Below are 14,849 nucleotides of genomic sequence, written 5' to 3' on the forward strand. Positions count from 1 at the left end.
GCTTTTGGGTTGTTCCGCTTTCCTGCTGTTTGGTAATTAATGTTTCTTGCTGAGTGTCAGCCCATTAATACCCTCAACTTAACAGATGCATAAGTGCAGGTTCTATCATTAGTTCAGATGAATTTGCAAGTTCTGATTTGATTGTGCTGGGCATTCACGCGCAGACCTTCTAAAGCCAAGAGTCTGCAACTTTGGATATGGAGCAGAACTTTCTGGGATAATTTAGCAGAACATCAGACTTCCATGCATTTCTCAGAATTAACAGGTTTTACCATTTTGGACATGATCTGTTTAATTTACCCTATTTTTCATGTAGGTCAGTAGATGCTTGCCTGCTTTCTGTGAGCAGAGAGCACTTGCCGTGTGTTCAGAATTACAAGCGTCAAATCAATGAGCTCATTTCAACCTGTGGTTGGGCATATTGTTGTTTTGACATTATGCTTAGGGATGTATGTACCTTCTACTACACATCCTACATCCACTCTTTGAAAACTGTTTCTCCAATAAAAACTCTGTTATGTGTCATGTTGGGAGAATGGGGGGTGCCAAATGCTGAATATTCTGGTTCACTCAGAGCTCGTCTACACTACCTCCTCACTTGGAAGGGAGGATGGTAAGTAGGGTGTTGGGAGTTTATTAATGAAGTGCCGCACTGCATATGCAGCACTTCATTAAGCAAATTCCCCTCCACAGCAACTTGGAAGTTTAAAACTTTGAAGTTGCCATGGGGAGGAGAGAATTTGCTTAATGAAGTGCTGCATATGCAGCGCAGCACTTCGTTAAAAAACTCCCGACACCCTACTTACCATCCTCCCTTCGCAGTAGGGAGGTACTATAGACGCAGCCTGGGAGTTATACTTTACAAGTTAAAGACCAATTTTCAAAGACTTAGAACACTGTAAAATGAATACAGTATAAAATAGTATACGGGCACTCAGTAATCCACTAGCAGTACTGCACTGAAGCCTGGTTGATTTCTTGAATTATTAAAGTGTATACAGATTAAACCTCCTTAATCCATCATTCTCTCAGCTGGCAACATCCATCGTCCAGCATTATTTTCATTAGCTGGATAGCCAGTAATCACAGGTGTGGCCAAGTTTCCTGGGGTCCCTTAACATTTGTTTACAGCCACCATTCCTGGCTCTCACTGTTCTGTGCTATAGTTTGGGTACTTGGCTCTTAACTAGCTGGCTCTGATCACGCGCCAAGCTTCAGAGATCCCACATTTGGTTCTTCCTGTTGGCATTACACATGTAGTGCCTTTCCATGTGTTTGTAAGACAGTGAACCTGTAGCCAGATTGCCCAGACAGCTGGGTTCTGGGAGAGGGTGTGGTTAAACAATGGTGATCTCAAATGGCTCAGTGCTGGCAATATGGAGTGGGTTGCAGGCTTTAAATGCCACAACGGCTCTTTTGAGGTGGAATAACTTGGTGGTTAGCCCAGTGGCTTTGCAAACCACAGGTTTGTGAGTTCTATCCTTGTTGTGGTCTCAAAGGTATTTTGTTAAAACAACTTTCAAGTACCTGAGGGTGGGTTAGGTAAGGAGCAGCTGCATCCACACTAGAGGACCATGAGGTTGGGCACAGCTTCATGTTCTAATTTACCCCTAAATCTCTTCTAAGAGCCGAGTAAACAGTGGAAGTGTCAGTAATGCTGCTAGACAGTATTGATCTCAGTAAATTCTCTGATTTGGCACTGGTCAGGTTGTGAAGGTACTGACCCAGAGAGGTTCAATCCATATTAGTAAAGTTCTCTATACGGTAGGTTATCTTATACCACTATGGGCAGTGCATGGTGTGCACCCAGATCTCTAAAAAATACTCTTAATACTAAAACTACACTGAACACAATTTAAGTTTTCTCTAGTGATTCAGAAAGGACTTCAGGATCTTGCAATGCCTCAAGGTCATCATTATCAATATCACTTATTGTTGAAGCTATAAAAGGTGTAAGAAATTGGGCTGAGTCTGTAACAACCTTACTATGTACCCTGGAAGTTGCTTTTTGAAGAAATCCCTGATGTACACTTGCTTTCTTGTCTCCTTTTCCTTTTGCATAATGTATTGGTCATTATACTAGTCCCAGATACTAGATTGAAAATTTGTATTTGGAAATATCAGAAATAATGGTTAATTGAGCTTTCTGGTTTATTAACTGCCAGATAATAGAACATGTAGAACAAAGAAAAAATGAGTGTAGAATGCTGAATGCATTTGGTGAATAATTGTGAAATCTTGGAAACGCATGATCTGTTTTCAGAGAATTTGAGCACAGAAAAAGAAGTGACCTTTGTCAAACAACTTGTTGCTTACAGTTTTCTGCAATGCATTCATCACACAGTTGCAACGTGCAGTACAAATGCTGATTGTATCAGAACAAAGGTTTCTGTTATTTTATTTTTAAGCAGTTTTGTAGACAGTCTTGCAAACATTTATGCATGCTGTGAACTTTAACCATGTAAATAGTCAGCCACGGAAGAAGGCAATCGGACTCATCATGAGTATGTAGCTAAGTCTGTGTGTCAGTATGGGTCAGTTCAGGGCCTGATATTTTCATTGATTTGTTCACATTCTTTCCATTCAGTTGTGTATGAGTTGGCTCTTAGTTTATTTTACATTTTTTTTTTGTTTGCTGCTATATACTTTAGGTCTTTCTTTTGTTTGGTTGGTTTTTTACTCTATTTTGAGTTATATATTCAGGAGTAATCTTGACATTTCCAGTGTCTGCAATCACAGAAATCTAAAGAAGGTCAGCAGTATTTTTTTAATGCCACGGGTGTGTAAATAAATCAGACTCCCTATCTTAGGCTACGTCTACACGTGAAGCCAACATCGAAATAGCTTATTTCGATGTAGTGACATCGAAATAGGCTATTTCGATGAATAACGTCTACACGTCCTCCAGGGCTGGCAACGTCGATGTTCAACTTCGATGTTGCACGGCACCACATCGAAATAGGCGCTGCGAGGGTACGTCTACACGCCAAAGTAGCACACATCGAAATAAGGGTGCCAGGCACAGCTGCAGACAGGGTCACAGGGCGGACTCAACAGCAAGCCGCTCCCTTAAAGGGCCCCTCCCAGACACAGTTGCACTAAACAACACAAGATACACAGAGCCGACAACTGGTTGCAGACCCTGTGCCTGCAGCATGGATCCCCAGCTGCCGCAGCAGCAGCCAGAAGCCCTGGGCTAAGGGCTGCTGCCCACGGTGACCATAGAGCCCCGCAAGGGCTGGAGAGAGAGCATCTCTCAACCCCCCAGCTGATGGCCACCATGGAGGACCCGGCAATTTTGACGTTGCGGGACGCGGATCGTCTACACGGTCCCTACTTCGACGTTGAACGTCGAAGTAGGGCGCTATTCTGATCCCCTCATGAGGTTAGCGACTTCAACGTCTCGCCGCCTAACGTCGAAGTTAACTTCGAAATAGCGCCCGACGCGTGTAGCCGCGACGGGCGCTATTTCGAAGTTAGTGCCGCTACTTCGAAGTAGCGTGCACGTGTAGACACAGCTTTAGTTTGTTTGGTGTTGATATCTATTCTAATTCAAAAGAACAAAGCACTTCAGTTCACTCTTTACAGCTTGATGAAATCATGTGTCTGCCAAGGTATTGCTCTGTCCTTCTATTAGTTCTCATGCTGCATGAAAACTTGATTGTGTGACTGTCTCACTGGCTAAAGCATAGGCGGGGAGGGGGCTGAAATCAGAAGTTTACCATGAATATTTACTCATTATCAGACCCCTGAACTTATTTGTATTAAAATGTTTAGGACTTGGGTACTTTTTACCCTCTGTTTTCTCACATTCTTTGACAGGGACCTTGTGCATATTGTGCACTGTGAAGAGGTGATAATAAAACATTGGAGAAAACAAGCTCTTACTACTTTACTCCAGACTGAGGTGCAATTTTTGGGAGAAAGAAGTGGTTCTCTGCTCTGCTAGGTTTTTGATATTGTCCTACACATGTATGTTGTCTCCTTCATCCAGATAGGTACCGAAGTGTTTTTTTCAGTATACATCTGTATCATTTCACCCAAGACTGAAAGGTAGCTACTTGTGAGTTACAAGGAGTGCTTCTGCAGTTTGTAGGAGAGGAGACAAAGAATTATTTCTCCAAAACAGTGGTGAGCAAACTATTTACATTGGGCCCCACTTTTTGTCCCAAGAATTAGCAGGAACCTCCCAACCTGTCTAAGTAATCCAAACCAATGGAAATTTGGGCTATGTTCACATGGGAAAAAATGGTACTTATAAGAAAATAAGTTTGTAGAATGTAAAATCTGTATTAACCGGTATGTAAATGTGAATACACATACATAAAACAGTGACATATTTTAACATTTTTAATGCGATGGATAAGCCTGAGGCCCAGCAGCTGATCATGCTGCTCCACTTTAAGAGATTTCATGTACCTGCCCATAAGGGGGCCCATCCCCAACTTTGCTCACCTCTGTTCTAAATAGCACAACAATGGAAATGTAGCTAAGTAAAAAGGATAATAATCAGAGTCAGGACTTTGGGGTAAATCTTCTGTTGCAAAAAATACTATGGGATCCCTATCCGTATGTGGGAATGGTGTCATTTTACTGGATCATCTAGTTTTAAATAAGATTTGCTTACTTGTTGGAGGCTCTTGGACAACTATTTTTTTCTTGACAAGCATTGAAAAGGCCAAATGATATATAAATGCCAGATATTAAGCAGAGGTACTTACACATGAAAACTGGACCCCACTGCTGACAATTACATTTCTAAATCCATGCATGAGCACCTCTTTTCCTGCTTTAGGGCACATAAATGCCATTTTGTCTCCTAAATCTGCACTTGGTTAACCAGATTTGGATTTTGGTACTTAATGTTAGGGACACAGGTTTGACAGTTGGGCTTCTCATTTATCATTTTATTGATATTTCTTTCCAGCGGTGGGTGGGTTGGTTTGATTTCTTTGAATTAGTTGTTTTTAAGAACTTGGGGCCAATTTTCAAAGGTGTTTAGGTGCCCAAAGAAGCAGAGAGACACCTGGTGAGATTTTCAGACATGCATAAGCAGGATAGATGCCAGACTCTGTTGATTACTATATATGCATCTTTATGCACTGTGAAGATGGAGAGTTAGCACCACCAGGTCTGGTTGGGTGGGGTGTGGAAGGTTACTTTTTCTCCCTGGGCATCTTATTGTTGTTTTGCCCATTGGTGGTTTGTCCTTCCAGGGACTTTGTTCTCTGGCTGGGTCATATATTCAGTTCTGTCCTTTTTAGGGTACACATAACAAGTCAAACCATAGGGGTGTTGGGATTAAGTGAGAGGCCTCAAGTTTTCCTCTCTTGGATTGAGATCTTTTTGGCCCACACCTTGTTAGCTTCAGGGTCTTCTTCCCTCAGTTAGGTTTCCTGAATCAGGGATAGGTCTCTGTTGATCACCCATATCCTAGATCACCCACCCTGGGCCTCCCATCTCCATCAGCTTCTGATCCAGGGCCAAGTGGTAGGCAGCTTTGTCCTGGATCCAGGCATGTAATGTAACTGTATCTCTTGAGCTCTTACGGCCAGGCGTGTCTTTTACCACAGTGAAGTAAAGAGTTAAATACACAAAAATAAAGGCCCTGCACCTGAAAGAGTCTCACATCCCTTGTGTGCCTGGTCAGGGCACTACTGTTTGGCTTCAGGCAGCAAGTCCACCAGTGGAGCTACTCCCTGGGAGCTCAAAGTGCACGTCAGCTCATCTCCACTGTCCATGTGGTACCAAGTTAGTCTGCTCACCTTTCTAAGCTCCACTTCTAACTGCTGTAGGCTGCGCAGTTGCGGTGGGGCAGGATGCATAGTAGCCCTTTAGCCTCTTCCTTTCCAGTTTGTGGCTTGTGCAACCCATCACAGATACTTAAATACCCGTGGAAATATGACCTTTAGATCCCACTGATCCCTCTACCCTGGTCTCTAATTTTACAAGCAAAATGGTAACAGCTTGACATTGTGTGTACCTAACTTGCATCTGCAGGAGGGTACATAGATGACCAAATGTTACCATTTCCCCAGCAATTTTGGAGGGTGCATGTATTTTCAGGGTGGAAGGGGAAGTAGGCCTTAAAGTATGCCTAGCACTGAACAGTGATTTTGCACTATTAGCATTGGTGAGTTTTATACTCCATTCTATCTAGTTGATTTTCCTAGTGAACATGAAACATGGTTGATTTCATTTCCTATCTACCTATCTCTCAAACTCAGACTGGGCTGTGAAATTCAAGCCCTTACCTCCCCCAGTTGGACATCATCCTGGGCAATAGAGGTTCTGCAGGTTAAATGATGCTGATGGCTAAACCTCTGCGATTGGCTTTCATTAACCCCAGACAATATAGGTGAAAGTAGGTCACAACAAGGAGAGGGGAATTTCTCACCAGTTTTAGTGGATGTCATCACAGGATTTAAAATTATGTTTTGATGCAGCATTGCATCATCTCCTGGAGTTTCTTCTGATGTTCCCTGGTGGTGATTGGGCTATAAAGTGTTGATTAAAAAATAAAAGTCATGCAGAGTAATAGGCATCCAGCTGTGAGAGATTGTGAGGTGATTCATCAGTACAATTCTGTGTTAACAAAAAGTCCCCAGGAACCAAACAGACATTGTTAAATATGCCCCTATTGACTTGTGTGAGGGAGAATTTCAGAGATGCAGTTATGTCTTTATTTTTGGCTGCCAGCAGTGTAATAAACTAAATCCTCTTGAGTTTCTCTTCATGCCTGCCTCCACATATTACTTGGAGGATGAAGGAAGGTGTTGGCTTAAGATACGGCTGACGTGTTGTGTCGTCTGATGCTCTTCATGCTGTTAGTTTTCGCCTATCAAGCATCCAGTTTTGTGGGTTGCTGAGCACTCTCTGTGAGGGAGTTAATGCCCTTGCAGGAGGAGTTCAGCACTTGGTGAGCTCAAGTCCTGAGGCAGGCTGTACTGCATCTATATTTTGGAGGAAAATCGTCCACAAAATCTCCAATTACTGCAGGAAACGGCATGGGTGATTCAGAGGGTGCTGCTTCTGACCAAGCCAGTTATGAATCATAGAATCCTCGGGCTGGAAGAGACCTCAGGAGGTCATCAAGTCCAGCCCCCTGCCCAAAGCAGGACCAACCCCAACTAAATCATTCCAGCCAGGACTTTGTCAAGATGGGACTTAAAACTTAAAACAGGATAGAGATTCTACCACCTGTCTAGGTAATGCATTCCGGTGCTTCACCACGCTCCTGGTGAAATAGCTTTTCCTGCTGTCCAACCTACCTCTCCAAGTAAGCTTTACCCCATTTTTCAAATAGTTTTGCTGTATATCCTCGAAAGTGGTCTCCCACCCCATCAGCCAACTAAGGCTTCTGCCAGCCAGTGTCACAGATGCAGTAAACAGAAGCTTACATGGCACTGACCAAACATCAGCTGTATAATAAAGTGACTGTGAGGGAATGCTGGGGAAGTCGAGCTGTGTTTTGTCACCCAGGACAGCAGTTCCCTCCCTCCTTTGGTTGTGGAACAGAGAGCCCACCACCTCCTGTTCCAGTCTCCAGTGAACCCAATGCCTTTTCATTGAAAGAACTCACATGTGAAATTGCAGAGTTATTAACAGTGGTTTGTAACCTATCCTTTAAATCCGCTTTGGTACCCAATGACTGGAAGACGGCCAATATAACGCCAATATTTTAAAAAGTTTCTAGAGGAGACCCTGGCTATTACAGACCGATAAGTCTAACATCAGTACCAGGCAAATTAGTAGAAACAATAGTAAAGAATAAAATTGCAAGGCACGTAGAAGAGCACAAATTGTTGGGCAAAAGTCAGCATGGTTTCTGCAGAGGGAAGTCGTGTCTAACTAATCTATTAGAATTCTTTGAAGGGGTTAATAAACATGCGGACAAGGGGCACCCAGTGGACATAATATACCTAGATTTCCAGAAAGCCTTTGACACGGTCCCACACCAAAAGCTTTTATGTAAATTAGGCGGTCATAGGATAGGAGGAAAGATCCTTTCATGGATCGGGAATTGGTTAAAAGACAGAAAACAAAGGGTTGGAATAAATGGTAAATTTTCACAATGGAGGGGGGTAACTAGTGGTGTTCCCCAGGGGTCAGTCCTGGGACCGATCCTGTTCAACTTGTTCATCAATGATCTAGAAAATGAGGTAAGCAGTGAGGTGGCAAAGTTTGCAGATGACACCAAGTTGTTCAGGACAGTCAAAACCAAAAGGGATTGTGAAGAACTACAAAAAGATCTCAGCAAACTGAGTGATTGGGCAGTAAAATGGCAAATGAAATTTAATGTGGGTAAGTGTAAGGTAATGCACATTGGAAAAAATAACCCAAATTACACGTACAACATGATGGGGTCAAATTTAGCTATGACAGATAAGGAAAGGGATCTTGGAGTTATAAGCCGTGTCTACACGTGCACGCTACTTCGAAGTAGCGGCACTAACTTCGAAATAGCGCCCGTCACGGCTACACGTGTTGGGCGCTATTTCGAAGTTAACATCGACGTTAGGCGGCGAGACGTTGAAGCCGCTAACCCCATGAGGGGATGAGAATAGCGCCCTACTTCGACGTTCAACATCGAAGTAGGGACCGTGTAGTCGTTGCGCGTCCCGCAACATTGAAATTGCGGGGTCCACCATGGAGACCATCAGCTGAGGGGTTGAGAGACACTCTCTCTCCAGCCCCTGCGGGGCTCTATGGCCATCGTGTGCAGCAGCCCTTAGCCCAGGGCTTCTGGCTGCTGCTGCGGCAGCTGGGGATCCATGCTGCATGCACAGGGTCTGCAATCAGTTGTCGGCTCTGTGTATCTTGTGTTGTTTAGTGCAACTGTGTCTGGGAGGGGCCCTTTAAGGGAGCGGCTTGCTGTTGAGTCCGCCCTGTGACCCTGTCTGCAGCTGTTCCTGGCACCCTTATTTCGATGTGTGCTACTTTGGCGTGTCGACGTTCCCTCGCAGCGCCTATTTCGATGTGGTGCTGCCCAACGTCGAAGTTGAACATCGACGTTGCCAGCCCTGGAGGACGTGTAGACGTTATTCATCGAAATAGGCTATTTCGATGTCGCTACATCGAAATAAGCTACTTCGAAGTAGGCTTCACGTGTAGACGTAGCCATAGTGGATAGTTCTCTGAAGACATCCACGCAGTGTGCAGCGGCAGTTAGTAAGCAAATAGGATGTTAGGAATTATTAAAAAAGGGATAGATAATAAGACAAAAGATATCATACTTCCCCTATATAAAACTATGGTACGCCCACATCTTGAGTAGTGCGTGCAGATGTGGTCTCCTCACCTCAAAAAAGATATATTGGCATTAGAAAAGTTTCAGAAAAAGGCGACTAAGATGATTAGGGGTTTGGAACGGGTCCCATATGGGGAGAGGCTAGAGAGACTGGGACTTTTCAGTGTGGAAAAGAGGCGATTGAGGGGCGATATGATAGAGGTATATAAAATCATGAATTGTGTGGAGAAAGTGAATATAGAAAAATTATTTACCTTTTCCCATAACACAAGAACTAGGGGACACAAAATGAAATTGATGGGTAGTAGGTTCAAAACTAATAAAAGGAAATTTTTCTTCACACAGCGCACAGTCAACCTGTGGAACTCCTTGCCGGAGGAAGCTGTGAAGGCCAGGACTCTACTAGGGTTTAAAAAAGAGCTCGATAAATGTTTGCAGGTTAGGTCCATAAATGGCTATTAGCCAGGGGTAAAGTATGGTGCCCTAGCCTTCAATACAAGGGCAGGAGATGGATGGCAGGAGATAAATCTCTTGATCATTGTCATCTGTTCTCCTTCTCTGGGGCACCTGGCATTGGCCACTGTCGGCAGACGGGATGCTGGGCTGGATGGACCTTTGGTCTGACCCAGTATGGCCATTCTTATGTTCTTATGGTGGACTGGACAACAGTGCTCCTTGGAGGTACAGATCTTCACCATTTATTGGCACTGTGCCCAAACTACTTCTTGCAAGGGCTAAGGGTGTTTAATCCCAGAATCTTGCCCATTTAGCAACTCGGATAATGATAAATCCTCTCCACTTTAACGTCCTCTGCAGTTTGGGTTGGATCGTCTGTTTTAGAATTGGTAGCTTCAGTTGCAGTTTAGTACAACTACTATGTTGGGTGAAGGGACACCATCACAGAGTGCAGCAAGAAGACCTGTGGCACCTTATAGACTAACAGATATTTTGGAGCATAAACTTTCCTGGTCAGAGACTCACTTTTGCCCATGGCATCTTGCAATCCAAAATATCTGTTATTCTGTAAGCTGCCACAATTCTTGTTGCTTTTACAGACTATGAAAATGACAACTTTGAATACGTTTTTAACCTTTATTGTCAGATGTTACTCTCATGTTGAAACAATGCCAAATTTTCAACATTCCCTTATCACGTGCTCAGTGAGGCTTTTGGCTGTGACGGGTCATCTATCTCACATGGCACTGGTTCTGTTCCCTTAATTCAGAGTTTACACTGTGAGTTCAGGAGGGTGAGCAGGAGCCATTTTAATCTGCGTGCAGCCTCTGTCCAGAAAAGCTGTGGACAAGACCATGTGTGGACTGAATCTGGTTAGTGGCCTTTTCTGTTTTACAATAACTGAGTAAGTAGTTGTTAAACAAAACTACCCGAAAGTGGTAGCAGACTGCCAATCCTTCTTTGATTTGGCAAGCAGGATTATGGGGAAAGAGACAGAAGGAATCTAAATTCATAATCTTTCAATATTCTGAACCTTTTAAAGTTCCCTTAGGTCTACAATGATATATTTTCCCTTGTTATTTGGCGATGACTGAGCTGGTGTTTGGATGTTGTTTTTTGGCACCCCCATGGTGACAGCAATAATCAGCAATTCTTTGGGCATTCAGCCTTGTTTACATGCTGATTGTAATTAGAAAGGGGTGGGTGTGGTTGTTTGTGTTTCTGTACAAAATAATGAACAGTTAGGAAGAAGAGTATAAATGCTAGCAGGTGAACTAGAAAAAAAAACTGTTATCAAATGAGACAATAATTTAAAAAAATAGTGGCTTCTAACAGTAAATAGTTACATCACCCCGCCCCAAGAGTTTTCAGGCACTGAAATATAGCATTTTGGAAAAATAGAGGATGCTTATGAAAGACTTCCCTTAGCTTCATAAAAGCTATGTTCTCCTTGTAAGAAACAATATGCCTTGGTGATGTATGTTTCTTCAGAGAAGCAGAGACTTGATGCAGCAGGTTCTGAAAAAAACATCTTGCTCATTCAGCATGGTTGGGAGCTGTGGTTTAGCAACATGTGAAGGGACAGGGCAGAGGCAGCAAGTTGAGTGTAAGGTGTAAGAAATCTCTACCAAGGAGTTTTGGAAGTGTTGGGTAAAAGTTACATGGCCATTGGGCATTGATTTTGAATACTTGTGGTGGTCGGAGCATGTCCCGGGGTGTAGGGAAACAGCAAATATAGTGCTCATCTTTAAGAAAGGGAGCAAGGAGAAACCACGAACTACAGACCAATCAGCCTTACCTCAGTCCCCAGAAAAATCATGGAGCGGATGCCCAAGGAATCCATTTTGAAGGCTGTGGAAGAGGGGACAGTGATCAGGAATAATCTATTTTCCCTATGTAGTCTTCATTTACTTTTATATAAATATGGACTATAGTTGCCCTTTTCTCATGCTCTTCCATGTTCCACAGGGTCTCAAAAATCATTGCTAATGGCCCAGAGACTTCTCTAGGATATATTTCACCAGGTTCTGCCTATTTGAAGACATGAATTGTCCAAGTAATTCTTAACTTCTCTTCCTATGAGAGTCTCAGAGCCTTCTTCTATTTATACTAATGTTCATTTGCCTCCAACTTATATCTCAATCTTAGTGCAAGTGTATGCATCTTATAAGGCAACACCTTTCACCTATTTTCCATACTTTTCCTCCTTTAACAAGCTGTGGTTTTTTATACCAGTGTTCCAATTATATTAATCATCCCATCATGTTTCTGTGATGACAGCTATGTTGTAAATGTGATTATACACTGTTGTGTTTAGGTCTTCCGGTTTATTCCCCATTCTTATAAACAGATATTTAAGATGTTCATTAGACTCTTTGCTCTGTATGTCCTCTTGTCTCTTTATTCTTACAGTGATTAACCACATTCTTCACAGATTCTGAAACTTCACCCACATCATCGTCTTCTGGACTTACCTGTAGACTTTGAGTCTTCTACCATTATCAAGCTTTGTTCTAAGTCGACGTCAACACATTAGCCAGCTTGTATCCAGAGATGCTCTTCTGCATCCTTGATAGGTGGATTCCATCACTGGTCTGTAGTCCTTCTTGGGGTAGCAACTCATGATCAAGGAAGCCAAAGCCCACCTGCCAAAACCCCCTGCTTCTGCCCATCTACTCTCTGATGCTCACCTTGATCATTTTTTTTCTGATTTGTCCACCTTGATTACTATTTTTGGTTCTCTATGAGTCTGTTCTGGTATGGCTATGGTCTGAAGAAGGTGGGTCTGTCCCATGAAAGCTCACCTAATAAATTATTTTGTTAGTATTTAAAGTGCTACTTGACTGTTTTTTTGTTTTGATAGTATATAGACTAGCACGGCTTTCTCTCTGTTACTGCCAACACTGTTTATGTATTCATCCCCAGCATGTGTCAATCTATCTCTGCTGGGCCCCTACCCATGACTGGAAGGATCGGTGAGAACACCACCTGTGGCCCCAGCTCCTTCACCTTCTGTCCCAGAGCCCTCTAGTCACTTCTGATTTGCTCAGAGACATAACTAGTACCCACATGATGAGCAGCATGAGGTAATAGTTCAAAGGCCAGATGATCTTTGGCAGTTCTCCTGCCAAATATCTCTGTAATAGGCCCAATGCAGGCAGCATACCTCCTGGGATGCTAAGTCAAGTCCATTCAGGTGAGCAGATGCATGACTCCATCCCCTTTAGATAGGAATCACAGACCTTCTGTCAACAAAACTAGGGAGCATCCACATTACAGAGGTGTTCTGTCTAGATCAATCAACAGGACATAACCTTTTTCCTGGCAAAGTTATGTCCTGAAAGTTTGAGGCATAGCACCTCTGGAGACAGATTCTGTAGACAGAAAAATAGTGTACGTGCTCTGGGCTGCCTTCTGTTGACATAGAGGGCTTCCAATTCACCAGGCAGCCCTGTTTGTAGGGCTTCCAGTTGGCTGTTCAGGCGACAAAGGGCTGGGCAGTCTGGCCACCCTCTGTTGACAGAGGGCGTCAACATGGGGAGCCCTTATTATGTGTGGACATATTAGCTGCGTCTACACGTGCACGCTACTTCGAAGTAGCGGCACCAACTTCGAAGTTAGGCGGCGAGACGTCGAAGTTGCTAACCTCATGAGGAGATAGGAATAGCGCCCTACTTCGACGTTCAACGTCGAAGTAGGGACCGTGTAGACGATCCGCGTCCCGCAACGTCGAAATTGCCGGGTCCTCCATGGCGGCCATCAGCTGGGGGGTTGAGAGATGCTCTCTCTCCAGCCCCTGCGGGGCTCTATGGTCACCGTGGGCAGCAGCCCTTAGCCCAGGGCTTCTGGCTGCTTCTGCGGCAGCTGGGGATCTATGCTGCAGGCACAGGGTCTGCAACCAGTTGTCAGCTCTGTGTATCTTGTGTTGTTTAGTGCAACTGTGTCTGGGAGGGGCCCTTTAAGGGAGCGGCTTGCTGTTGAGTCCGCCCTGTGACCCTGTCTGCAGCTGTGCCTGGCATCCCTATTTCGATGTGTGCTACCTTGACGTGTAGACGTTCCCTTGCTGCGCCTATTTCGATGTTGGGCTGAGCAACGTCGAAGTTGAACATCGACGTTGCCGGCCCTGGAGGACGTGTAGACGTTATTCATCGAAATAGACTATTTCGATGTCGCAACATCGAAATAAGCTATTTCGATGTTGGCTGCACGTGTAGACGTAGCCATTCTGTGGACAAATGTTCTGTTGGCAAAACTGTTGACAGTGACTTCTGTAGACAGAACTTTGTAGTGTAGACCCAGCTGCTGTGTTTTCAGGGTGCACATCAAAAGTAAGTCCTGGATAGTTGTGGCTATTTAAAAAAATAATAAAAAATCCCAACAACTCTTTTTTCCGATTTCCTGGCTAAATTTTAAACTGGGTCAGTATACTGCAGGTTTGCAAACATTGTTTATTCTGTTACTGATTTGCTGTGAAGCTGAGCTTCTTGGGCCAGGAAATAGGCGGAATTAAAGCCAAGAGCAATATTAGAAATCCAGAAAACCAAACTCGATGTAGGCTATTCTATCCTTTCTTTTTTATGGCCTTTATTGGATTATTCTTCAACTATTCATCTAATATTAAGTGAAAGGCCTAGTATTGCTACTCTTTATCATTCAAATAACAACAGGTGTTACCAAGTACCTTGAACTCTCTGCTTTTCTTTGTTCATAGTCTGACAATTTTATACTTTGCAATATGCAAAATCTTGGAAATAAAATAATGATTGACATCATTAAAAGGTGACCAATATATGTTACTAATGTAAAGGCTTCACCTCTCCTGTTCTACCAATAGCCATGGGCTCATGAAAATTAGGATAATTAGCAGCAGAGGTGCAAGTACTAAGTGACCTCTGTCATAGCCCTGAATTAAAATAACCCACCTTTTCCGTGGTGACTTTAGGCTCTGCTGGGACCCATTTCACTTGACCAAAGGCAAAGGAAAAGAATGAAAAAGAAAATTTAACTTCACCTTGAATGATGCCTTGAAATGTGTTAATTATTTGTGTTAAACAAACCATTCAAACTGGTGTTTAGCCATGACACCCTGAAGAGGTTTCCAGGAGCTGAAGAAAATGGCTGTGCAAGCTCTAGAACTTGTCTC

General features: G+C 43.5%; 1 protein-coding gene across 2 annotated transcripts in view; it reads left to right on the forward strand.

Moving 5' to 3' along the window:
* Positions 1–10,513: 10,513 nt before the first annotated feature.
* Positions 10,514–14,849, forward strand: part of FAM135B (family with sequence similarity 135 member B) — a 225,073-nt gene continuing 220,737 nt past the window's right edge. For both annotated transcript variants that reach the window (XM_074986620.1, XM_074986621.1), the window contains exon 1: positions 10,514–10,578. The gene's annotated coding sequence lies outside the window, so the exon portion shown is untranslated. The remainder of the gene's footprint in view (positions 10,579–14,849) is intronic.

The sequence above is a fragment of the Carettochelys insculpta genome, chromosome 2 (genome assembly GCF_033958435.1).
Source record: "Carettochelys insculpta isolate YL-2023 chromosome 2, ASM3395843v1, whole genome shotgun sequence".
NCBI classification, from domain to species: Eukaryota; Metazoa; Chordata; order Testudines; family Carettochelyidae; genus Carettochelys; species Carettochelys insculpta.